Source organism: Stegodyphus dumicola, chromosome 9, assembly GCF_044657685.1.
Source record: "Stegodyphus dumicola isolate Sdum_Otavi_A_Nest chromosome 9, ASM4465768v1".
Taxonomy (NCBI): Eukaryota; Metazoa; Arthropoda; class Arachnida; order Araneae; family Eresidae; genus Stegodyphus; species Stegodyphus dumicola.
In genome coordinates, this window is record NC_140776.1 from 116,895,466 (window position 1) to 116,921,812 (window position 26,347).

A 26,347-nucleotide genomic window follows, 5' to 3' on the forward strand; every position below is an offset into this window, starting at 1 on the left:
TTCTACATAAGGAGCTCGAGCGAACGTAACATGCCACATGCCTTCCTCATTCGGTTTCATCTGAATACCGTTCGATCGAAGAAGGTTTGGGAGGGTTTTCAACAGTAAATGGAAAGGATTGAGAACGACATGGCCTTGATAAATTTCGGGAACGCGTCGATCCTCCTCTGAAAAAAGACATACGGGATATCGATACAGGAGCGTGTAGGCGTTCGCGTGTTGACTTAATTTTCCATCCAGTTCTTGCTCGATCAACTGGCAACGCGTGAGCTGGTTTTGTCGAATAATGGTTTCGTAGCACGTTTTAACATGAAAAATAGGATCTTCGTGGCAGTGACGCGTATGCACCGTAAAGGGAAGGTACTTAAAAACATATTGCATGTAGTCAAAAGGCCACGTTTCTTCGATTTGTAGATGGTGTTTCTTGGATTGGACCACGTAATAATTGAAAGGATAGGATAATTGAGTCGGGTCTAAATTCTCAAATTCGATGAACGCGACCGGCGAATAATCAAACATGTAGAAATAGGCAAACAGTTTTACATGATGGATCGGGGAATCGGGTTCGCTTTTAAAAATATTCGCGCAAGCATTATAGCCCTTATCGTTATTTTTCAAATAATAGGGATGATCGAGTCGTACCCCAATATTCCCATACCTCGGATCACACACACAACTTCCAAATTCTGCATGATAAAAAGTATGTTTTAAAGGCTGACCTGTAAAAGCATCGAAGGAACAGGGCTGCTGGAAGTAACCGGGTTTTTGGAAAGACGCGAGATACTTTTCGGAAAATATGGTCGGATCCCATACGTTGTTTTTTTCTTCTTCCTTCGAAAACGCTAATCGTTCGTGAGCGGTCATTTCTTCACACCCGAAACCTTGCAAAAGCGGTTTGTATCCAAAATCGCAAACACATTTACCTTCTTTCAAAGGATCTTTGTCTAAACTTTCTAATCGGCCGTGAGGTCCGCAAGCAATGTCCATATCACAATTCCCCCCGCGTTCTTTTTGCGTGACGAGATGAGGGTATTTACAAAAACAGGTCGCGAATTTCAATCCTTTTTGATTCACCAGAACCCACTCTCCCGTAGCTGAAGAACAAGTAGCATGGGGAAAGAGTTTGGGAAGACATTCACCCCGAAAACATATTTGATCGTCGTCACAATCGGTTGCGTGAATGCAAGTCGAATAAAGCGTCGTCCGCTGAGGAGGGTGGTAAGAAATGGATTGCCAAGGAGGGGTTGTAGTCGTTTGGGACTCGTTTCGAAACAGGTAGATCATGATCAGGTAAAGATAAAAGACGAGAAGAAATATCCAAAGCGTCATCTTCTTTTTTTCAATAGAGGTTCACAACTTTTATTTTATCGCCTCGATCTTCATGCACCAGACCGGCATTATCTCGTTGAGCCCCTATTTGTTCAAAATATTGCAAAAATTTATATTTGGTTTGTAGATTCTGGATCGATAATAAATACTTTCGAACACTGTAGACCATATCGTTTCGTTGAACCTTCACCATTTTGACAGGGTCGTCCATTATTTTTTAAATTACTTGTTTACGCCAAACATTTGATTCAGTGCATCCTCCGTGGAGGTTCCTGGACCCCCCTTAATAACACTTACTTTCCTAGCATTTGGATCCTCTATTGGGTCTTTAGGAAGTCCTCTTGTGTCCATCGGTAATTCTTTCTGTTCCGTTTTCACCTTTTCCGCGATCGAGGTGGCTATTAACTGAAGGAGGAGAGGTTGATTAAAATTGCGGCAAGGAACGATTTTGTTCAAATATTGACTGTACTGAGGATCAATATTATCTTTTCGGTGTATAATGCTGGAAAGCATATGATCGGTAATCACAAAACTGTTACTCAACAGCGATTCCGATAAACCTCGATGAATAAACATATTATGAGGGGTGAGATAGGGAAGTTGATCCATTTCTTTTTGAGCCATCTTGGCAAAAAATCGGTAACGTCGTTTGGATAATAAATGTCGACGATGGATTTTCCATAAATCCATTTCTAAATGCTTTCTTCTTATTTAAAAATGAGTAACGCGTTTGAAGTAATTGGGAATGCCGATAATTTCGGGACACTTCTCTTCCCCTTCTTCCATCTCTTCGACTACAGGGAGGGAAAGAGGAGTTTCGATATCCAGATCGGTCGAGAACAGAACAGATTCTTTAAATAAGATAAATTCGCGAACTAAACCTCCTATCTTGTACGAATTTTCTCCGAAAGTGTACTGGTTAGAAATTTGAAGGTTTAGAATACCTAGAAAAGAAGTCGTCGTACCAAACATATTTTCAATCGAACACTGAAAAGTATTTTTTAAACCCTCTCCATTAAAGATCCGACTCTTTCGTATACACCACATATTTCTATGAATTTGAAATTTATCTTGGGCTCCTTTACAAGCAGAGCAAAACGCGGGATCGCACCGGTCCATGAAAAAACGACAATTCTCCGCAAATTTGTGTTGCGGATTCTCTTTCATGCTTTCGCCAATTTTAGTTAAAGGAGCACACAGTCGAGTCATGAACGAAGTTCCTGTTTTATTATTCTCCCCCGGTTTCAAATACCAATAACCAGCCACGAGAACATTATAGCAATTTTGTAAACCAATAATGTTTCGGATGTGAACAGTATCTTTTCGAGTTCCTTTGGAAAATTGAACTTTTTGTTGACAATGTGTCTCGTACAGCGGATCGTGATTTAAAACATCTTCCCAGTCGGGACATATTAAGTTGAGAGCACCTTGACGTACTTTTAATTCGTCGATAGCTTTCTCAAGGATGGGAGAAGAAAGAATATTCTTGATAATCAACGAATAATCCATTCTTACTCAATAGATTTCTTCTTTTCGAACAAAGTAGAATGTAGTATCTTGGTTATTAGACTACTGGCCTTAGGAGATGTTACCTCTTTAGCAGCACAAACTGATTTGAAGCGAAAATGGGATGACTTAAATAGATAAGCGAGAATTCATTCTAGAAGGAATTTTGCAATGTCTTGTTTGGTTGATGAAGTCGAGTGGAAAAAAAAATTTTGTGAGAGCTGGAAGAAAAATATCTGGAGAGTAAAAAAAAAAAAAAAAAAAAAAAAAAAAAAAAAAAAAAAACTTTTTGTTAATTTTTATCATGTCTTTAGACATGATAAAAATTAACACTACCACCCTTTTGTCTCTGAATGATGTCTTACCATTTCTAAAAATAAACTATGACTCATTCTTTTCTTGGAATTTTATTTTTAGAAATGGTGAGTCATGGTGTATTTTAGAAACATGGTGCTGAGACATCATTGAAAACAAAAAAGGGGGGTCATTAATTTTTATCATGTCTAGAAGACATGATAAAAATTAACAAAAAGTTTTTTTTTTTTTTTTTTTTTTTTTTCAGTTGTAAATTTTTCCTGACAGATTTTTTCCAGCCAGATTTTCAACCGACCTTTTCCCAATCATCATTTTTTAAAACTGGCTCGCTATTGGTTTGTTTAAAAATGACGTCATTGCTTCAAGAACTATATACACATAACTTTCTCGTACTCACTTCTCTATACGGAATGGGGTTCCCAGCTGACATAGCAAAAACCCTATCTCGCTTCATCTACAACTCTCGTTGATGAGCTTATCAGGTTCAATGTTTCTTCTAACCTTCTTCGGAAACATACAATGACCTGACTAGAACAGAGAGCTTACTAAAGCTATGTTCACTAATTGTAGTAAGTAGACAGGATACAGACGAAGGGTATACAAAACCCTTTATTTTTTTCTTTATATACAATGACTTCCGTACTTCGGAATACAATGACCCTCCACTCGGGGTCTAACTTAAAAGATATCAAAATAAAACTAAACTCTAATTTAACTTTAGAATAAGATTGGCCTTATAATAACAGAAAGCGTATGTAGCACAGAGACTGTGAACACTACAATACGTTTAATTTATCAAGAGGATTAAAACCTCTGGCCTGGAAGGCAAAGTAGCAACTGCGTAACTTCTAAGGTAAGCGGCCTGCTTCGAACTCACGGCTTCCTCTCTTCTGCTTGGCAAAAAGGCCACACTTAAATACTTGGCGTTCGCCAGACAACTTTGCATAAATTCCTTCACGCTTATAATTCTGGCCGGAAGTAGAAAATAAGAAGTGATAGTAAAGATTTAAAATAAAATAAACGTTAGTAAAACTTAAGATCCTTACATACTTCCCGCCAGAGTTAATTAGTTTGAAACTGAGGTCTAAAACGACCTTGTTGAAACCTTTTAGCTCTAGAAACTAACGCGAGGCCAACCTTTAACAATCATAACTTAGCTAGAAACTAGAAAATTTTAAAAGAAAGAAATTTGTTACAATAGCAGCTCCCGGAATATACAACAATCTTTTTTCTTTTTCATCTGTACTGCATCAAAACAGGAGCTTTATTCAATTCTGGTTCCTTCCAGAGATCTGGAAGGAAAACTAGTTTAATGAAATGTTACAGAATGACATTGAAAATAACATATAGAATATACTTTTCTTAACATTCTTATTTCATTCATGACTATTTTAATTATCTCTCCCCGTGCTCTCTGACATGTGTTGTAAAAACACCAAACACGAATGTGTTTCTGTCTATGTGTTCAACACTTCCTCCTACAATCAAAACACTAACGTGTTAAAATTCAACATACGAGACCTCTTAACACACCCTAATTTCAACTCTAGACCCTGAGGTACTATTCTGAAAGTGGCTAACTCTAAAGTGTAGCGTCAGAGAGCCTAACTACATCATTCAACCTTTAACACATATTCACCATGATTTAATCTTTACAGTCACACGAATAACAATTTTTTAACATTACTTTCACTTTTACCATATCACGGTATTTCTAAACATTCAAAATAACAGTTCACATGTATACAAGAACATATCAAGATGCCGTTAATTTTACACATTTGAAAACATACATTAGTAGTACATTGTTAACTTCTATTCTTTTCAAAGCAAATGCCAATTCTTTCTACATTGAAATAATACTACATTTCAAAAAGTCTTTCAGACTAAAACTTCTTTCTTGTTAGAATGTTTTAAATAAAATTTATACAATAACTTTTTACAATATTTAAGTCTTTATACAACGCTATTATACATCAACTTTAGTTTTACGCGCGAGTAATTGAAAAACATAATAAGAAAATCGGTCACAACTCATTTCTCGCCCTTTTGGCGATAAAGGTAGACCTCGCATGAGGTAAAACTTCTTGAAATCTGCCACTTGCAGTAAGAATGAAAGATTAACTTAAGTTTGTAAAGTAACATAAAATTTTACTTATCTTTGTAATATTCAGACATCCTTTTCTGGGCCCAGTCTTTAAAGGTGCTGCAGACCGTAGCTTGGTTGATCCTCCTTCTTGTACGGGCTCGCCCTTCAGTGCTTTCCTCTGGAAGCTTCCGTTTTTCACCACTACGGCCACCCTTGAACATCTTCCTTCTGTCCTCTGCTTGTGGTCTTGGCCGTTTGAAGGCAGCTGGTCTTGGTGGAACCGGGAAACTTCTGTCGTGATCCTGCTTGGACCTCGTTGTTGGCCGTTCAAATTTTTCTTGTACTTTTTCCTCCGCCGCTGATGGCCCTTCCGCAGTTCGGCGACTTTTGCTGCGGAGAGTTCTGTCGGATGAGTCAATCTTCCGTTTCACAGCCGGGTTATAGTTGCCGTCCTTTCTCCCGGTCTTTTCCACATACGTCGTCCTTCTCCCTTCTTCATTCTGGGGGTGTTCGTGAACTCTGTTTTTTGGACGGTGGAACGGCTTCTTTTTCTTTGTACCTTCCATTTTCCCGCGGGGCAATTTTCTTTTCACCTGCTTCTGTCTCTCATTGGCTTGCCCTTGTACTTGTCGTTTTCCCACCTCTGGAACTTGTACCTGCGGTGTCTGCCGTACCGGATCCTGCAAAAGATCTGAAAAGATTTGCATTTTATTACGATCATAGAATGGTTTTATCTGGTCAATGTTTGCGGAACAGGTTTCACCATTTCTTGCCTTTAACACTACAACAGCGTGAGTTATTTTTTCTATAACATATGGTCCTTCAAAGCGTGGAAAAAATTTGGCAGTTTTATCTTCTGGTGCTGAAGAAAGTGAATGCTTAATTTTTAGTACTTCATCCCCTACTTTATAAGTTACTCCCCGTCGTTTCAAGTCATAATACAATTTTTGTTTTCTTTGTGCTACTTCCGTATTCTTTTTTGCTTCTTTTATTAGTTTTTCTATATCACCCATTTTAAATTCTGGGGCTCTTTGTTGCACGTAAAATAGTTTATCTAACGGTGTTATAACTTTCTGCCTAGAAATCACTCAGCAGGAGTTTTGCCCGTTGTATCATGTTTTGCGGTCCTAAGGGCGAAAGCAAATTCATTGACATAGTTATCCCAGCTTTTATGAAAATTTTTAACATAACTACGGATAATTTTCACTATATTTCTGTTGACCCGTTCCGCTATATTTGATTGCGGCCGATACGGGACCATTTTTAAATGACGTATGCCCAGTTTTTGGCACATGTCTTCAAATATATTACTTACAAATTGAGGACCATTATCCGATATAACTTTTAGGGGCGCCCCGTATTTTAAAATATATTTATTTAAAATAGAATCGGTAACTAATTTCGCGGAGGCTCGTTTTAAGGGAACAATTTCGGTCCATTTACTAAAATGATCAACTATAACAAGGAGATAGCGACTTTTGTTTAACTGACTTTTTGGGAAAGGGCCCAATAAATCGATGCCGATTATTTCATTTGGAAATTCGGATTTAATACTATTTAGAAACCCGGCCGGGCGGAAATTAATATAATTAACGGCTTGACATGTTGGGCAGGACTGGACATACGCCCTTGTTAACTTTTGCAGTTCAGGAAAGTAGACTGCCTCGCGTACGCGTTGAGTAGTTTTTCGAATACCAGCATGAGAAGCTAAAGGGCTGTCATGGAGCTCTTGCAGGATATTTAATCTAAGACTAGCTGGGATAACAGGTCGAAATTCGTTGTTGGAATTCGTAGTTTTTGTATAAAATAATAGACCATCTATTAGTTCGTAATGGGCCGCCCTATTTCTTATCGCCACAATATCTTGGTGGCTAAAATTTTCAGGATCCTTCAAATACTCATAAATACTTCCAAACTCAGGATCCTTACCCAGTTCGGTTATTACAGTTTCTCGGGAATTTATTGTACACGCTGTCAGCATTGCAACTTTTACGGTATTACCCTGTTCGTCTAATTTAATTCGTGACAGGGCATCTGCTACGATATTTTCCTTTCCGGGGGTATGCTTGATTACCAGATTATATTCTTGCAGCTTGAGTGCCCATCTTATTAACCTTGGGGATAAATTTTTTCCAGAGTACAATCTAGTTACCGCCGCATGATCAGAATATACTGTTATCGGCGCCTTTCCAAAATAGACTCGGAACTTTTGCACTGCTAACAGAACTGCAAGTGCCTCTCTCTCGGTCGCGGAATAGTTTCTTTGTGTTTGATTTAAAGTTCGGCTAAAAAATGCTACTGGCTGCTGATTTTGCGAAAGTACCGCTCCTACCGCATAATCCGAAGCATCCGCTGAAATTTCTAAATTTTCATCCTTTTCAGGAAATTTCAACACAGGGGCTTGCGTTAATGCTTGTTTTAATTTTTCGAAAGCACTATTGGCTTCGGCCGTCCACGAGAATCTTGCCTTTTTCCTTTTTAATTTTAACAATGGCTCAGCGATAGCCGCAAAATCTTTTATAAAGGACCTATAATATGAACAATGTCCTAGAAAAGAAGAGAGCTTCTTTGCCGTGTTTGGAGTCGGATACTTTTGTACAGCGATTATTTTTGATTCATCTGTCTCGATCCCTTTTTGCGATATTTTGTAACCTAAATATTTTAATTCAGGGGCTGCAAATTTGCATTTTTCGACATTAACTTTTAGACCGGCCTCATTTAATAAAGAAAACACCTGTCTTAAATCCTGTACATGTTGGTCTAGATTATCACTAGTAATAATGATATCGTCTAAATAGATAAATGTGGACTTTCCGAGAACAGGTCTTAACACAATGTCCATGCATCGCTGAAATGTTGCTGGGGCGCCTGAAAGGCCAAACGGCATTCGCAAAAATGCATAAGTGCCAGACTTGGTTATAAAAGCAGTCTTAGGCACGTCCTCAGGCCTGATCCCTATTTGAAAATAACCATTCGTTAAGTCTAAAGTTGTCATAAATTTGGTTGATTTTATGTTCCTTAAAATTTCTTCTATAATCGGTAACGGATATACCGGATATTTCGTTATGGAATTTAATTTACGGTAATCAATAGCGAATCTCCACCTTTTTGGATGCTCCAAAGGATAATCATTATTTTTCTTACATAAAACCACCGGACTAGCATAACTACTTGAGATAGGCGTTACGATCTTTTTACGTAGCATATCGGTAATATGCCATTCTATAATTTTTTCCTTATTCTTATCATACCGGTATGGTTTTTGACGAACCGGGAATGCATCTCCGGTGTCAATACTATGGTTAGTAACCTGGGTAAATCCTGGAATATCACTAAATAAGGAAGCAAATTCACTTACCACTTGTCGGATTCTATCTTGCTCGTCATTAGGCAGGTGGTCGAGATTTAACCTTGGCGGTTCAACCTTTTCTACACGCACTGGTTTCATCGTCAGCTTAAGAGACGCTTCATTAAAATCCAGTGTAGCTTGTGCGTCTGAAAGAAAGTCTATTCCTAGTATTAAGTGTGCTTGCAAATTCTTTACTATAAAAAACATCACCTTTACTTGTTCGTCCTTGATACGGATGTACAAAGGTACTTTACCTACGCACTTACATTGTTCTCCTTGCGCCGCTAATACTGTTGTATTATCCGCATTATATATGCGGTATTTGCGAAAATACTTTCTAAAAAAGACTTCTGCCACACAGGAACACTGCGCGCCGGTATCCAGGAGTGCGGTGGCCGGGATATTTTTTACCAAGACTTCAATCTTCGGAAGAGTTAAATTTTTCACCATTACTGTATTTAACTTGTAGGAAGAGGGGTTTTCGTGGCCTTCGGATTTCCGCACCCTCTCGTCAGCAGAAATCCGTTTTAGTTTAAATTATTTTTCCTTTCGGTGCTTTCCTTCTTTCTCCACTGGCCTTGAGACTTTTTTCCTGGGTTGCTATTGAACTGTCGACGTTCGCCGGCTGTTTTTGAATGCTCGGGTTTCCTTGCCCACTGATTCGCTTTTTCTCCGTAGCCATGTGCTTGAGTTTGCTGTAGTCTTGGCGTACCAAATTGGTTTCGCTGTTGATATTGGCGTCTTCTTTCGACGTCCGCCGTTCTTCTACTTTCAAACTGGATTGCTAGCTCAAATAATTTTTCCAGTGTAGTCGGATTTCTCAATTCAATAAAGTCTTGCACTTGGGGTAGTAACCTCGGTAAAATCACTTGAATTATTTCAGGATCCGGACGGTTTCCATACAAGAGCTTGAAAACGTGAATTTTTCTTAAAATAAAACTCGACATGTTTTCCATTCTTTGTTGATATATACTGAAAAGTTCTGTTTCTAATTTCGCACGATCCCTTACAACAGGGAAGGCTTTTAGTAGGGCAGTCTTGAAATTTTCGTAGGTATAGGTGGGACTTCCTGCTTGACCCAAGAGACTTCTGCCGATACATTTGAACCAATTAAGCGCTTGGCCCCTCAAAGCGCTGGTAGCTAAGGTAACTTTTTGAAACTCGTGCACGGGGTAGAGCATGAAGTGGTCATCCAATTTTTCCAAAAAACTGGTTACCTGTGAGTTTCCATTAAACGTTGCTTCTGGTTTCATCGAAGCGCGCATGGTCTGGACAATATACCCAAATCCTTCCAGGGCGGCAGCTGGCATTTCTGGATTCTGAGCTGTTTCTGCAGGCAGCACAGGTTCTTCTTGAAACTCGGCCATGGTTATTCTTCGTCGGGCGCCACTATCAGGTTCAATGTTTCTTCTAACCTTCTTCGGAAACATACAATGACCTGACTAGAACAGAGAGCTTACTAAAGCTATGTTCACTAATTGTAGTAAGTAGACAGGATACAGACGAAGGGTATACAAAACCCTTTATTTTTTTCTTTATATACAATGACTTCCGTACTTCGGAATACAATGACCCTCCACTCGGGGTCTAACTTAAAAGATATCAAAATAAAACTAAACTCTAATTTAACTTTAGAATAAGATTGGCCTTATAATAACAGAAAGCGTATGTAGCACAGAGACTGTGAATACTACAATACGTTTAATTTATCAAGAGGATTAAAACCTCTGGCCTGGAAGGCAAAGTAGCAACTGCGTAACTTCTAAGGTAAGCGGCCTGCTTCGAACTCACGGCTTCCTCTCTTCTGCTTGGCAAAAAGGCCACACTTAAATACTTGGCGTTCGCCAGACAACTTTGCATAAACTCCTTCACGCTTATAATTCTGGCCGGAAGTAGAAAATAAGAAGTGATAGTAAAGATTTAAAATAAAATAAACGTTAGTAAAACTTAAGATCCTTACAATCTATACAAAATTGGGTAATTTTTTCCACGACTTTATACAGTTCTTGATCACGGGGATCTATCTGCTTGTACGGCTTCACGTGAATTCTTAAATCATAGCGCTCGTCCATATTTTCATTGACGTTATCATCGACCCCAATTAAAAGAATGTCGTAATCGTACAAGACTCTGATATGTTCCGAACATTTTGAAATATTATACTTTCGGCACGACTTTTCACATTGCGTGCGGCCAAATATCCGATACGCATATCGTGCAATATCGTGCAATGAACTGTTGATCACTCGCTCGACATAATCATCCGAACCTTTACTCCACAAAATGATATCGATATTGCAAAGACGTAAAAACTGGATCAGGAAATTGTTTTGGGTCGAATTTGAAATGTTTCTCCTTCAAAGTATCCAAGCGTCTCATCCATATCTAAGACACAGACCACCACCATCTTTCTTTTTTAAAGAAAGAAGAAGATGAGTCGATCCACCACTCATACTATTATTGAACACGTGAAAGAAATTGTTTATTATGCTCCTTCCAAATGTCCTTGGCATTTTGATTATGCCTGTTTCCTCATTTTAAATAATTTCAATCAAAGACGATTCCACTGCCTATTTACTTCCCACTCGATGCAATGGAGATCTTACAGTGCCAGCAGCTCTTGTGACTTGCCCGAACATTTTTTCGATTTGATCCTACTTCATCGACAATTGAGTTCGGAGTATGTGTTGCCTTTTGCGACGCATTTCCGAGAACGTTCGGGATATACAATAGGTCTCTTTGAAATGAATCCTGGACTTTATAGTGCTCGCATTCTTCAACCGGAATATTTAGCAGAAACGTTTTACACGTTCATTGTTTTCTTGTGTAGTATTTGTTATCGACTCGGAGGAACGGCTCCCGTTTTAAAATTATGTTCTTTTGTGTACACGGACCATCATCCCGTGCTCGTGGATATTGGAGCTCTGAATGTGGAAAAGAGAGAACGCATCGGTCATCGAGAATTTTTAAACGAGAAGAAATGGCATCGGTTCTTGAAACGACGAACGACTCGAGACATTATTCGGTACGTGAAACTCATGCATCCGGATTATTTTAAGAAGAAATGTCGCGGTCAATGCATTCTCTCCGAGAAAGTCGTCTTCAACGATGTAACGCATCAACTGATTTGTAAAAGTCGACAACGCAGTCTGGCCGAGGTTTTAGATACTTTTCAAGAACTCATGCCCCATGAGCCTATTCGTCAACTCATTCGAACGTGGCTTTCTGCGAGATAAACAAGAAGATGGATTATAAACAACTCGTCCTCGATTTATTGAAACAGAAAAAATATCCCATTTTAGTGGATTATGTAGTTATGGATATTTATTATAAAATGGTTTATAAATCAGACGGGAAAGTAAAACGATTCGACTCTCCATGTTTCAAGCTGAATCAAAGATATTTAGAAGAACCCAATCCGTATAAACTGGAATTTATCACTTCGGATGATAGTAGTAAATTGGTTATTCGGCGACAAATCGATCCTAAACATTTTATTATAAATCAATATCCGGAAAAATGTTTTCATGTTAAACTGTCCAGTCACCATCTTGCTGAATTTGATATGTTTAAATACAAGATGTTCGAAGAACAAATTTATAATTTCATAATGTACCTGAATAGTAATATTCCTGCCATTCGAGAATTTTTGAACTTAACTCACGACGAAAGTACTCGATATTTACCTCAGTCCATACGACTGTGGGTGTATAACTATGAAACGGCCAAGATCACTCATCAAGCTATGGATCCCGAATATTTTGGACCCCGTTCATCTCTTTTACTGGAAACACGCATGATTCAAGGTTTATTATCACCATGCACTTCTAAATCAGTATTATTGTCTCTTCGAGATGATTATGCTTGGAAGAATCATACCAATAAAGCCATTTTACCGTCTTATATATACGATTACGATCCTTATAATTTACATTATTCGGATCACTGGAAAGCTCTTGTCCCGCTGGCCTTTAACCCGTTAGAAAATCCCATCATTCATTAATATTCCAGTTGCAGCACATACTCATCGTCTTCACTCCCGTCACGAACAAAATTGATGTAACGTTTCGTTTGAGGATCCTTGTAGCGACAGACTTGGCGAATACCCCGACAAATAGATCCCGGCAAATTTAAATCTCGATCCATTCCTCGAGTCGGTTTTAGAATCAGACCTGATTCGTTTGTCTCAAGGGCTTTTATAAACTTTTGATCGTAGCCAACACGAGCTTTGAGTTTGGACTTTCTCTTTCTCCCTCTTTTTTTGGGTAGAGGAGCCAAGTAATGCCGAATGGGTATATCTATACTCGAAGAGCGACTTCGGGATCGATTTCGGACTCTTGTTGGACTTGGAGATCGACTTCGGACTCTTGTTGGACTTTGAGATCGTGTTCGGACTCTTGTTGGACTTTGAGATCGTGTTCGGACTCTTGTTGGACTTTGAGATCGACTTCTAGAACGTTGACGTTGAGATCGACGCCGCATATTTGGATTTATTTCTACTTTATTACGGTTTAAGAAACGTTTTACATAGTCTTGGACACGAGGTTCTTCACTCATAGCGTCATACCAGTAATTTCGCGGAATGATTATAAATTTATCGTCTCGAAACTTTATAAACTCTTCTGGACTATAGCGGGGAAAAAATTTTTGTAAATGAGACAAGTCGAATAAAACGTGCCCCAACGAACATGTCCCTGTTAATTCCGAACGACGCACGTTTCGATTTAATTCCTCTTCTAACACTTTTTGAACATACTCAATAGGAACTTTGGAAGGATAAGACATTTTTTTTTTGCTTTATATATCCCAAATGACTTGTCCATAGAAATATAATCGGAAGAAAACTGAATCTCGAACGTGCTGGTGTGTATCATAGTAAGCGTGATCGTATAAATCAAACACATCTAAATGAGCCAAGGCATGTAAAGTAAAAATGAATAATAATTGCCATGTCGTTTCATTACGATAAAATCGAGTTTGATCTACATTGACCTGATTAGCATAATAGGTGTTCATATTGATCGTACCCCTGTTTTGATCTACCAGCATCTTGTTCGAAGTGGAATAGTTTAAGCAGTAATTGCGATGAATTTTAATAAACTCGAAAAGATTAAAAATAACGTAGACGGGAATTTTTCCTTCCTCGGTTTCGGTTTCATTAATATATAACTGAATAATCTCTTTGGGTCCTCCTGGCTCTTCACAATAATACATGGACATTTCGTAACGGTCCAATCGACGAATTGGATTTTCCAAGATACGATTGAGAATCGAGACCCATCGTTCAAATATGAAATGGAATTTTTTAAAATCGATCGTGGCCCAATCATCCATGATTTTAAAGCATGCCGTAAAAGCAGCTCGCCAAGTATTAATTTTAGACTGAAGAGCCGTTCGACGACAAGATCGACGTTCTTCGTGTTGATCAACTCGTCTTTCCTGATCCTTATCCTTTGTTTTTTGTCCAAAGAAAAAAGATGGCTGAAATATATATATTCTTGATGATGTTTGGTCTCTTTCTATTTTTCTTTCCTACTTCTGTTATGGAATCGGATTCCATCCCCATGAACGAATCGATACCGCTTAAAGATTGCCGACGAGAAAAAGTCTGGTGTGTGGATACATGTGATTTTCTTTGCACAAACGGGGAAGAAATGCAATGTGTTCGAGGACTCTGTATGCCCAAACTGAACCCTTACCCGTGTCAAACTGAAAAGGGGGGAATGATTATTCTTACGGAAAAAAATGGATTTTATCAGTGGTCGTGTTACTGCACGGATCCAGCTTTTTACAATGGACCAGATTGTGGAGAATTGGCGAAAGATGTTTGTCAAAATGGTACATTTATCTATAGGGGGTTCAATCAGCACGAATGCATGTGTCAATTTCCACAAGTAAAGGCTATAATTCAAGGAAAACCTCAATGTGTACATAGGAATATAGCTCGGTTTTATAGGGAACCATAATGAACTGTTAGGATCAAGTCAATTAAGTTGGGTGAAAAAAAAAAAAAAAAAAAAAAACTTTTGGTTAATTTTTATCATGTCTTTAGACATGATAAAAATTACCTCTACCTCCCCTTTTTTGTTTGGATCAGGTCTCAACATGTTTCAAGAACAGATTTCCAAGAAAGGTATAATCAATCTTTTCTCACAAATCTATTTTTAGAAAAGGTGAGACATTATTCCCAGACAATTTTTTAGTCTATTCATTCAACAAAACATTTCAAAATTCTTTCTAGAATAAACTCTCTCTTATCTATTTAAGTAATCTGACTTTCGCTTCAAAATTGCCTGTGCTGTTGAAGGAGGTAACATCTTCCAAATTGGCTTACATATGCATTATGACAAAGACTTCAGTAAAGGTAGGAAATCTTTTGCTTTTTACCTATTTTTCATTTTGTTTGAAAGAAATTTTCTCTGACCAACTCCTTTCATGGAATATTCTTTCATAACTCTGATTCTCTGACATATTTCTTCACTCCCATTTTTTTTAACTCTATCTAAGCATTTCGACTCAATCTATAAACGTTAACAGTTACTATATTTTTAAAAAATAAGCTGTTACGTTTTTGATTCCATCTCTTTTTTTGCTTCTTCTAGCATATGTTTACGATAACCTACAATTTTCATGGAACGTTTAATTATAGTATAGGAAGGATTAAAAGGTCGATACGGAAAATATTTTCGAAAGAATCGTTTTAACTTTCTTGAATAACTATCTAATCTTCGAGGGAAAAGTGGGCCGGCAATAACCCAAGCCAGAAATTCATACAAAAACCGATTACGTTGATCCCATATATTGGACGATACCAATTTTTTTTGTGCATAATGCCGTCGAAGATCTGTTTCGTTCAGAATTTTTAAAATTTCTTTTGCTTTTAAATCAGTTTCAAGAATGATGAGAATAAATAATGCCATTTCTTCATATTCATAGCACTTTATAACTATTTCTTTCAGTTTCTTTAGGTCATCTAATGTAAGAAGAGGGCCTCGACACCTTTTAATATTAGTTTGCTTCGGACGCTCCCATTTAACACTTAATAAATGATATAAAAACCATAGTTTATTCTTCACTTGATTACGCGATTTCTTTTTTTCCTCAGTCAGATACTCTTCATATTTCTGTAGTGCTCTCTTATAATGATATTTTATACCATTACCATGTTTTCGATACCAGTCATAGAATTCATTAAAATAAAATTCATAATTAGTTCGTGTTGCTTCCGAAATATTCATCCGTTTAATAATATTTTGACATTCCTCCATTGACGGACATGGTATGAATACTGTATTGTCATGCTTGTGTCTATGTTTAGGAAGAGAGTTTTCCCAACATTTCCATCGTCTCATTCGTTGGTATTCCCTCTCTTTGAATCGAACGTTTGGATCTCTTCTCCTCTCTCGTAATCTCCATCGATTTGCTTCTTTTACTCTTTCCAATGACCAATAATGTTTCATATAGGCCTTTTTCTTCCTTTTCCTTTCAGATAAAATTGTAGATTCCTCATTATTCATCTTGATTCAATCCCTTCATATTAATTATTATATATGTTATTTTTGATTCCGTCTTATATTTTTTTAATCTAATCCTTTTTTGGTATCTAAAAATTAAATTGATTAAAAAAATATAGGGATTCTATAAACCTTTTAAATATCCTTTAACCGTAAAATACAAAGCATAATAAAGTTCTAACCCCTCTATTATTACCCCATTTCTCGAACAAGGCACCTTGATCAATGATAGAAGGGTTAGAACTTTAGTTATTTTTGTTATTTTACAAAAATTTAAGAAAAAGGTTTATAGTAGAAGGTTTCAAAATTTTATTAATGATATTAAATTATTATTAATGATTTTTTGAATGGGTGCCAGGATCTGATGCTATTGATAAAGAAATAACTTAATCCATAATATATATGTCTGAAAAACAAATACCATGAAGGGGGAACATAGTTTTCCTAATATTTATCTTGCTGTGTTTCATAAATCATGTAGATGGTCAGACAAATTACTAATGTAATGACAAATAAACAGTAAAGCTGAATAGTATGAATAAAAGGCATAAATGTCTTATAATTAGATCCAAAAACGGATCGGAGAAATGATTCATAACTCATTTTATCTTGTTCATTCCTTTCTCTCTAATTACATACAAGTTCTATCAATATCCTTAATGGATCCAAGATTCTACTTCAACTATAAAATTGACTCATCGTAAGATTTTTTACTTGCAGATACTCGAGGCAGTTTGGTCTGTTTATTAGAATTCCAAATACATTTCCCGCATCTGTTCTAACCAATGGATTCTGGATTTACAACGAGCGGTTTTTATCAGAAGCATAAAAGATTTTCCCCATCTATTCTCTAGCCATGGATTTTAGATTTTATTAGACCCCTTAACGAATGTCAGTTCGGATACTACGCCAACTATAAAATCGGCTCATCGTAAGCTTTTCCACTTGCGGATACTTTCTCAGATGTCTATTTTCTTCTTTTTTTAATCCGACCCTCTCAAAAACAAAGGATAATGAATATTCATAAATACGCTACACTTTACAGCCAATTTCATGGCTTGCATTTAGGAGGATTCAATGTGATTCAAGATACGATTTTTTTTCCCTTAGCCCATATGCGGCTTCAACCTTCTGTGATTCGAAAACTCGCTCATTTCGATAAAGTCGTCCCGAGTCAGAAACCACTCGTTCTCGCCCTAGCCGCCTATTGTAAAATGTCGGACTTGTCGTGTACCGTTTTTCTTCAACGCAATGCATCATGGATCCTTCTTTTAGAAAAAGAACGGGTCATTTTCCCCACGATCCCGAATTCATCGGAATCCTCCCACAATCTTTTCAAACTTTTCGCCACACCATTTTTTGTGAAAGATCCTAAAACGATCGAACGGTATTTACAAAATCCCGTGTTCGAAAACGTGTACCGCTCCCAAAATAATCATACAATTCTATATTCAGACGAATGGGATATACCGTATCCAGGAGGACATTACTTTGATGATGATAACGGGCCCAGATTACATTTACCAGAAGATGACGGAGGGAAAAGGTATCGTCTTTGTTTTTTGTCCAACCAGGTCCATCACAAGAATGACCTCGTCCATAATTTCATCAACGAATGGAAAGATCGACCGGACGTTTATTACGATCCTCTGAAAACGCGAACGGCTTTTCCGTCTTCCTTTATTGAAATTTTACCGTCCGTGAATCCTGAGAAACCCATCCCGTTTCCCATTGAGTACAATAAGAGTACGGCGCTCATTCAAAAACAATGGACGTATCAGCACCATCCTCAATATATTGTCCAAGATATTTTGAATACGTACGATCAGAGAAATTCGCTTGAGAAGGTCGGACTCTTGATCGAATACCCGTTTCAAATCGGGTTCGAAAATGCTACTCGATCGAATCCTAACGGGAAATGCATTGGACTCGTCGTCAACGGTTCTGAACCGGAAACGATTTTATATGTTCGATCACCGTATCAGCGGTACATGGAATATCAAGCCATCCCCACGACCGTGCACTGGATTCCTATTCTTTACGAACCAGAAACCATGTATCACTTTCAACCGGTCGTACTCTGTTCGACGATCATCGGGTTTGAATACAAAAAGGCTTTCTTATGTTTAAGTTATGTCATGCTCGAATCTCATCCGAAACAACCTGCTAATAGAAACACAGCGTGTCTGTTCCGTCCCGTCACAGATGTGAGCGAATTGACGTTTCTCGAGAGTTACGAATACGATTGTCAACATGCGCTTCACCGAGTTCGATATGCTTCCATTCCTCATGATTTATGGTGTCTGACCAAAATCGAAGAAGAAAAACCAGTTCCACTTGCTAAACCCTATGCTCATCTACCTTACCTGGTTCAATCATGGCTGGAATTTTATCATCAGAATCGTTCCACGGATCCAGAAATCAGGTACGGCAATCTGAAACTCTTTCAATTGGCTCTAACTTTGGCTCGACATAAAATATGCTTTTCGGCCGAAACGGTCGAAACCGAAGAAGAAGAAGGTATCATTGTACCAAGAAATTCATCGTCCCCGATCGTCATTCGCCTAAGTCGGGAAGCTCGAAAATTTCTCGATATTGTCCGGTTAAGAATTGAATTTATGGAACGACCAGTTTCCTCTCCATGTGTTCTGTTGTAAAGAGAAAAAAAAAACGAAGCAAATATCTGTAGATTGAGAGATGGTGATTCCCTTAGCTCAGCTAGGAACTCAACTCACAAGAAGTGCGAAAGTTATCCACTGATATAGACAATTCTTGAAACGATGACGTCATCTTGAAATGTCTTGTGAATCGAGTCGGCTGGAAAAAATTTCTGAGAGCTTAAAAAAAAAAAAAAAAAAAAAAAAAAAAAAAAAAACTTTTCTAAGAGCTGAGAAAAATGTTCGCATACCTTCACAGAAATTCTTTCCAGGAGGGAGAAGTGTGTATCCAGGTCGAATTCACAGCACAGACTGAACTAAAGTTGGAAACACGAGTGGTTTAAATAGAGAAGGGAGAGTTCCTTCTAGAAACAATTTGGACCTGTCTTGTTTGGATCATCGAGTCGGCTGGGAAAAAATTCTCAGAGCTTTGGAAAAAATTTCTGAGTGATAAAAAAAAAAAAAAAAAAAAAAAAAAAAAAAAACTTTTGGTTAATTTTTATCATGTCTTCTAGACATGATAAAAATTAACTCTCTCTTCTTTTTGGCTGGGAAGGATGTCTCACCGTTTCGAAAAACAAACCGTGACTCATTCTTGCAATAATTGCCATGAGAAAGGATGAGTTATGGTTTGTTTTTTCAAACGGTGAGACATCCTTCCCAGACAAAAAGAAGAGAGAGTTAATTTTTATCATGTCTTAAGACATGATAAAAATTAACAAAAAGTTTTTTTTTTTTTTTTTTTTTTTTTTTTTTTTTTTTTTCATCTATAGAAATTTTTCCTAGCCGACTCGATTGGCAAGACATCTCAAAATTCTTTCTAGAATGGGCTCTCGCTTATCTATTTAAACATTTCAAGTTTTACTTCAGATCGCTCAGGAGGGTTGAAGAAGAAGCATTTCGTAACTTGGAGATCATATTGTATTCTTTTCCATTTCGGAATTGGTCAAGATTCGATTAGGAGCAGCAATCAAGTAATCATACATCTGATTACATCGTAGCAAATAATCGACCGTGATCCAATTGAGTTGAATATTCACAATCAACACTAAAAGATAGAGTATTTCAACGCGAGTTATTTCGTACGTCATATCTCCCCGTTGAGCGAACTGGTCGGCTATCTGATCTATTTCCGTAATGATAGTAAAAAAGTTCAGTGGATCCACGACCAATTCTGTATTCCATTGAATTGTAAATGGAAGTACGAGGTTTTGTTCACTCAAAAAGTACAAATAGCCGTATTTCTCTTTTTCTCGAAACAGCGTTTGAATATAGTCTCGCACCGCTTCCCGTACTTCTGGATCGCGCACGAGTTCGAGCGTGACGAGGCTCGTAAAGGGCGGAAATTTATGAAATTTGATATATTGAGGCACCACGGTATTCAGTCGAGGACGATATTTATGATGAAGAAGGTGATCGATAGGAGTCTTTAAGGATTGAAGTGTAACGATATCCATCTTTTCTTATACGAATTTCCAAATAATAAGGCCGATGATGTGTGGTGTCTGACCAAAATCGTTCCAAACCAAAACGATTCCCAACAAGATTGGTTTTAGGTACGGTATATTACCCAAAACATCTAAAATACCACTCGTGATGGAACCCGTCACGTCTTGACTGAAATGCGTTAAAGCTTCTCCGATCGTGGGTCGACGGCATTTCAATTCTTGCGTCGGTGTACAATCGTGATATTGACAATCACATAATCGACAACACGTATCCTCTTTCTCGTTGTCGTACCCTTCACACGCATTCCATTGCTGAATAGGAAATCCCGTGCACGATTCGATCCCGTGAACAGGTTCGGGTTGACAACAACTCAATTCTTTAAGTTTACAAACCATGTCCCCTCCGTTGTAGAGAAAACAGCCCGAATTGTCCCGAATGTATTGGTTGACATATTGAGAACCGAGCGCGACGGCCGTCACCCCTCCTGCGGTCAGAAGAGCTTTCTTACTAAACACTTTATCAAAAGCTTTTTGGAGGGGTTTATTCTTCGCGACGACTTTAGCGACCTCCCCTGCTCGTTTGACAGGAATGTCGAATTGTTTAAATTGTTTAGCGACTTTGCCTCCAGACTTGTTAAAAAATCGCATGTCTCTTGACCCTTGCCGGATTTTCAGAAACCAAGACAATGAACGAATCCAATTGTATTTTTAGTAATCGAAAAATTCCTTGTGGGTCGGACAATATTTCGGCGTTTCGGAATATTCTCTGCCTGAACCATCTTCGAAATCCTTATGGATTGCAAATTTATTATCATCGAATGGAATCGGAATCGCATACCAAAGTCGTTGGACCTTTCCTGATTGTGAAGGAAAATTTCTCGTTTCCGAAAAATACTGTCATTTTACCGACGCGCGAGTTCCTGGATAAACATTTCCGACCCGATTTACACGACGTCCAGTTGGACGATCTCACATTTAAACTCAACCCGTGCATCGAGCACTATATCAACCACCTGTATTCTCAAGACCCGACCGACTTGAAACGCAATAACGCCATGGATGTGTTTGATCGGCGTTTCCATTACGAACTGCTACGGAATTTAAGTGTTGGCAACAGGAACGAAATTGGTTTAGGCGTGAACAATACCACGAAGATGCAAGAAGAAATGATGGTTCATTTCAAGAGCACGCTTCAGCAACGTCTTTGCGGTTTATACCACTATATTAATAATTCAAATGTAGCGACGCTCTTCGACAAGATAAAGGTATGCGACATGGCGAATGGAGGTCTCTTTGTCGACCCTAAAACGGAATTCTCTCCTTTTTACAATTTCCTGCTGGCGCATTGTTTATTCGATTTTCATAAACTACCCAATTTAGACCTCGTTCCCGAAACCGTTATTTCGAATGTCGCGTACAAGAAAGGGGTTGGGTTTTATACGTTAGAAGATATTTGTCACCCTGAACCGATTGTTGTGATGGGAGAAGAAACAGGATCTTCGTATCTCTATCAATCCAAATGCATCACGTATCCCAAAGAAACGGCTTTAAATAAACAATTGACGAGAAAGGATTTGCCCGATAATCTCATTATGAAAAATGCCATGCAGTTTTCTGATACGCGGTTCCTAACTTGCTAAATGCGAAAAGGTTTGGAGAAAAAAATTGATTTGGTTGGGGGGGTTAAAAAGTCAGTACAGAAAAATTTCTATTATGTAAAAAGGAAAAAAAAAACAAAATGGTAATATACCTTGACACAGAATCTGTTTTCATCATGTAGAAGCTTGTACACAGACCACAGCATTAAACGATCTGAAATGAAACTTGAATGGCTTAAATAGATAAGTGAGAACACATTCTTGAAAAAAAAATGATGGTCTTGTTGATCGAGACGGCTGGAAAAAATTTTTAAGATCTTTAAAAAAAAAAAAAAAAAACTTTTTGTTAATTTTTATTATGTCTTAGACATGATAAAAATTAACAACCCCCTTCCCTTTTTGTCTGGGAATGTTGTCTCACACTTTCTAAAAATAGACCATAACTCATCCTTTCTAATGGCAATCATTCCAAGAATGAGTCACGGTTTATTTTTCGAAAGAGTGAGACAACATTCCCAGACAAAAAGGGGAGGGTAGTTAATTTTTATCATGTCTAAAGACATGATAAAAATTAACAAAAAGTTTTTTTTTTTTTTTTTAAACTTCTAATCCAGATCATCCAGATCACGACGAGACCTGAGAGCGTACGGTTTATACGCAAATTTACTAAACTTGTTCTTTATAGAACTGGCAGAAACCTCACCTAAATAGACTGGATCCTCATTGCCTTTTACATCCTCAGCCTCCTTCTTAGGCTTCTCTTTCTTGAATGGTTTGCACAGATCTGGATTGATCTTGCTTTTGATGGGAACCTGGTCTGGATCCACCTTTTCAGTTTTGATTTTATCTTTATCGAAGGTAGTGGAAATGGTTTCGTTAATAATATTTCTCGAAGAAGGTTCTAAAATATTTAACTGAAACACGGGTTTTTCGATCATATTCAGAGCATCTTCTTGAAAGAGAATCATATCTCTACAAATGCCTCCTACTCTACAATACAAAGCGTCCGTTTCGTAAAAGTACCGCGAATTAATTTTAATATTTAAAATACCAATAAACATATCGTTATTCACAAATTCTTGGTCCAGGGTTTCTTGAAACACGTTTAAAAGGGTCGTTCCATCAAACACTTTGGTTTTGCGTAAACACCATTCATTTTGAGACATCTGAGAATTCAGATCATTTCGTTGACTCATTTGCCGACACGCTTTACAGAGAGAAGGTCTACATTTTTCAATGAAGAACCGACATTGTTCTGAAATCAGCATTTGGGAATGATCGGCGGCCACGGCTTTGGTAATGTCCACCAGAGGAGGACAAAGTTTACATATGAAAAAATGGGCATTCAGATTCCTCTTATAATTAGTAGCGCAGAGAACCCAATACCCCGCTACGAGAATATTATAATGATGATTGAAATCTTTAATATTTTCAATCTGAATATAACCTTTTTCTACGGGATGCTGGAACGGGATCGCTTTAGCTTGAAAATCTTGAAACTGAGGATTGTTGGCTAATATATTTTTCCATTCCCGGCTCACGAGGTTTAACGTTCTCGGGTTATTTTCAACGATTTCGTCAATCCCCGCTTTTAAAATCGGGTGCGCAAGAATACGATCGATTAACTCTGAATATTCCATAGTTCCCCTTTATTATTATTTTATGGACTTCTAAACATCTCGGTCTGTTTCCTCAATTCTTTCGCGTACCGGTCAATGATTTCAATCGTTTGATTCATGCAATAGGTTAAGAATTCATCTTTAATGTAGGCTGTATGCGACCCCTGCCAATCTAACCCTCCTGTCAGAGTTTGTACGTCCCACTTGATGTATTGCAATAAAACATCGGTCCATTCTTTCACAGTCATATTGGATCGAATGCTTCGATCCACGAAATCCAATTTATTCAGCACGGATCTAATATATTCCTCCGACGAAAAAACGGTTTTTCCGTACACGACATCAAATCGTAATCGAAAATAGGACACGTATAATTGATAAAACAGGTCGCTGAGCATTTTGAAATCGGATGATACGGAGGGAGAAGGGGTTGGTTCGGTTTTAATGTGTTCCAATTCCTTTTGCAAGTGAGCTTTTTCGTCCAGACATCGATCTAAAGCGTGTTTGGCATCTTGTAAATCCAATGACAGACCTCTTACATAGTCTTCGTCGACCGTCGATACGTGCTTTCGTTTATATTTCGAAGTATCGGACATTTCTACATCCTGCGGAGCTACGAGAGCTTTAGCCAGTTGGTTTTCTAAAGTTTGGTTTCGAGACCGAGACACTTCCAGTTGGTTTTGTAAATCTTTCACTTCCCGCTGTAATTCCTCCACTTGATCCGTAGGATACGTAATGGCCGGTACAGTAGTGGGTTCTTTCACTTCGGTGATGTGAGGACGTTCCTCCAACTGCCGTCGATATAGGTCTCGTTCCTGCTCGAAATATAAAATCACCGAATTTGCCAATTCTTCAATGGGATCCGGTATGTTCGGAAACTGGGCTCGAAGCGTGACAATTTGTTTATAAACGAGATCTTGAAATTGTCGATGCTCGTGAATCACGTTTTGGAATTGATGGACAACGGCTTGCGGCCAATCTTCTCTTTGATCACTAGGGTCATTCTGAAGGATCGTTTTTAGGAACGTGGTTAATTTCGTTTTGGCGTAGAGGAGGTACTCATTACATTTCGTATAATTACTTTCGACTTGATCGAGTTTCTGTTTCAATTCGAAAAGTTGTTCTTTGGTTTTACGGAGCTCGACTTCACAATCGTTGCGATTCTCGACCTGTCGAGCCCATTCGATCATGCTCGACGCCAAATTATCGAATTGAACGACCGGTATTTCGGGAAAATGACCTTTCAGTTGCGCCAATTGCGTTTCGAGGGTCCTCTCTAGATTTTCTTTGAAATGGAATACTTTTTCGAGTTCCGAGAGAATCTGATCGTGATCCGTGGCCCCAAAATACGCATTCCATTTAGTCCGTATCAGAGTTACCAAATTCGTTTTCAGGACCTCCAGTTTCTTTTCCAAAGCGACGCGTTGCCGTTTTTCATGTTCTAGACTCTGCTGTAATTTTTTATGTTCTTGGCTACGATCCCGATGGAGTTGAGCTTGGATTTGTTGTAGGACCTCCTTCGCTTCGTTCTGGTTCTCAATCGATTGTTGAAGATCGTGCAATCGTTGCAAGAGGGTCGTGTCTTCCATCATGCTTTTAGAGGAAGAAGAGAGACTGTGAAGAATGGTATGAGCTAAATTGTCGGGCGTTAGCGATTGATTTAAAGCATTCCCGAGAAGTGTTAATTGGTTCAAAAGCTGGGTTTGCCAATTTTGTAAATACTGGATATACGTTTGAATTTGCTGGAAGAAAAACGTTTTCCAATCTTGGTTCGCACCTAAAGGTTTCCAAAATGAGGGGGGAAGGATCGTCTGTAAAAACGTCATAAACTGCGTTTCGTGGAACTCCTTCATTTGTTTAGCCATTTCGTCTCGAAGAATCGTCTCGATATGAGGATTTTTCTTTTGCAGCGTGTCAAGAACGCGTTGAATACCTTCCTGGAAATGTGTTTCGGACTCGATTTTCCATTTTTGCAGGAGGTCGGTTCGTTCTTTCTGACCCTGCTCCAACTGCTTTTCCAACATCCGTTTTTCGTTTTGACAAAGGGTCAATTGTCCTTTCAGTTCCTCGTTCAATTGCTGGACGTGCTGTTTTTGTTCCGATTGATATGATGTTAAAAACTGGTCGAGGGTTTCTTGTAATTGCTCTAATTTAGATCGCGACGACTCGATCATGAGCTGCTGAGAAGGAGGCGATTCGAGCGGTAAAGTTTCAATGACCGTAGTCGTAGAAGAAGGAGGAAGTTTCAGTTGCTCGATCGTTTCTTGTAAAGCCATTTGCAAAGGGCGGATTAAACTTTCCGTTCGTTGCATCCATTCTTCAAGTCCCGTTTCGTAGCGTTGGTGGAGCATTTGCCATTCGTTCATCAAACGGTTTGGAAACTCGATATTATTATTATTATTCAATTGTTGTTGTTGTTGTTCTACTATTTGCCTCTGCCATTGTATTTTTTCAGACTCATGCGTTCGAATTTGTGTCTGTAAGGTTTCGTGATCTCGTTTCAATTGCTCCCACTGAGCTTGTAAAGTTTCGTGATTCCGTTTCAGCTGCTCCAACTCAGTCTGCAGGGTTTCTTTCTCCCATGTAAGGCGTTCCAATTGTCGTTGCAAATCCACGACTGAATGCTCTTTTCCGAATCGAGCGGTATTCACATATTGTTCTTTTTCTGCTAGAAAATAACGCATTTCGTTCCGGTGCTCTTGTTGGAGCGTCTCGATTTGTTTCTCAAAAGCTTTCCGATCTGCCTCCAATTGAGTTTCCAAAGAAGCGATTTTGTTTTCCAGGTCCTGCGATTCCATCGGAACAATCTTTTCCAAATGCAAGCCCGAAATGCGAAACAAGAAATCGATGATGCTCGAACTCTTTTTATACAGTTGAGGATAGAGATGGAGTAAAGGTCGACTCAGGAGAAAAGCATCGATCA

The 26,347-nt window shown here is 38.3% G+C and overlaps 1 protein-coding gene across 1 annotated transcript in view; it reads right to left on the reverse strand.

Annotated features, from left to right (window-relative positions):
* LOC118199706 (fibroblast growth factor receptor 4-like) overlaps positions 1 to 26,347 on the reverse strand; it is a 267,774-nt gene that overhangs the window by 144,386 nt on the left and 97,041 nt on the right. The window lies entirely within an intron of this gene.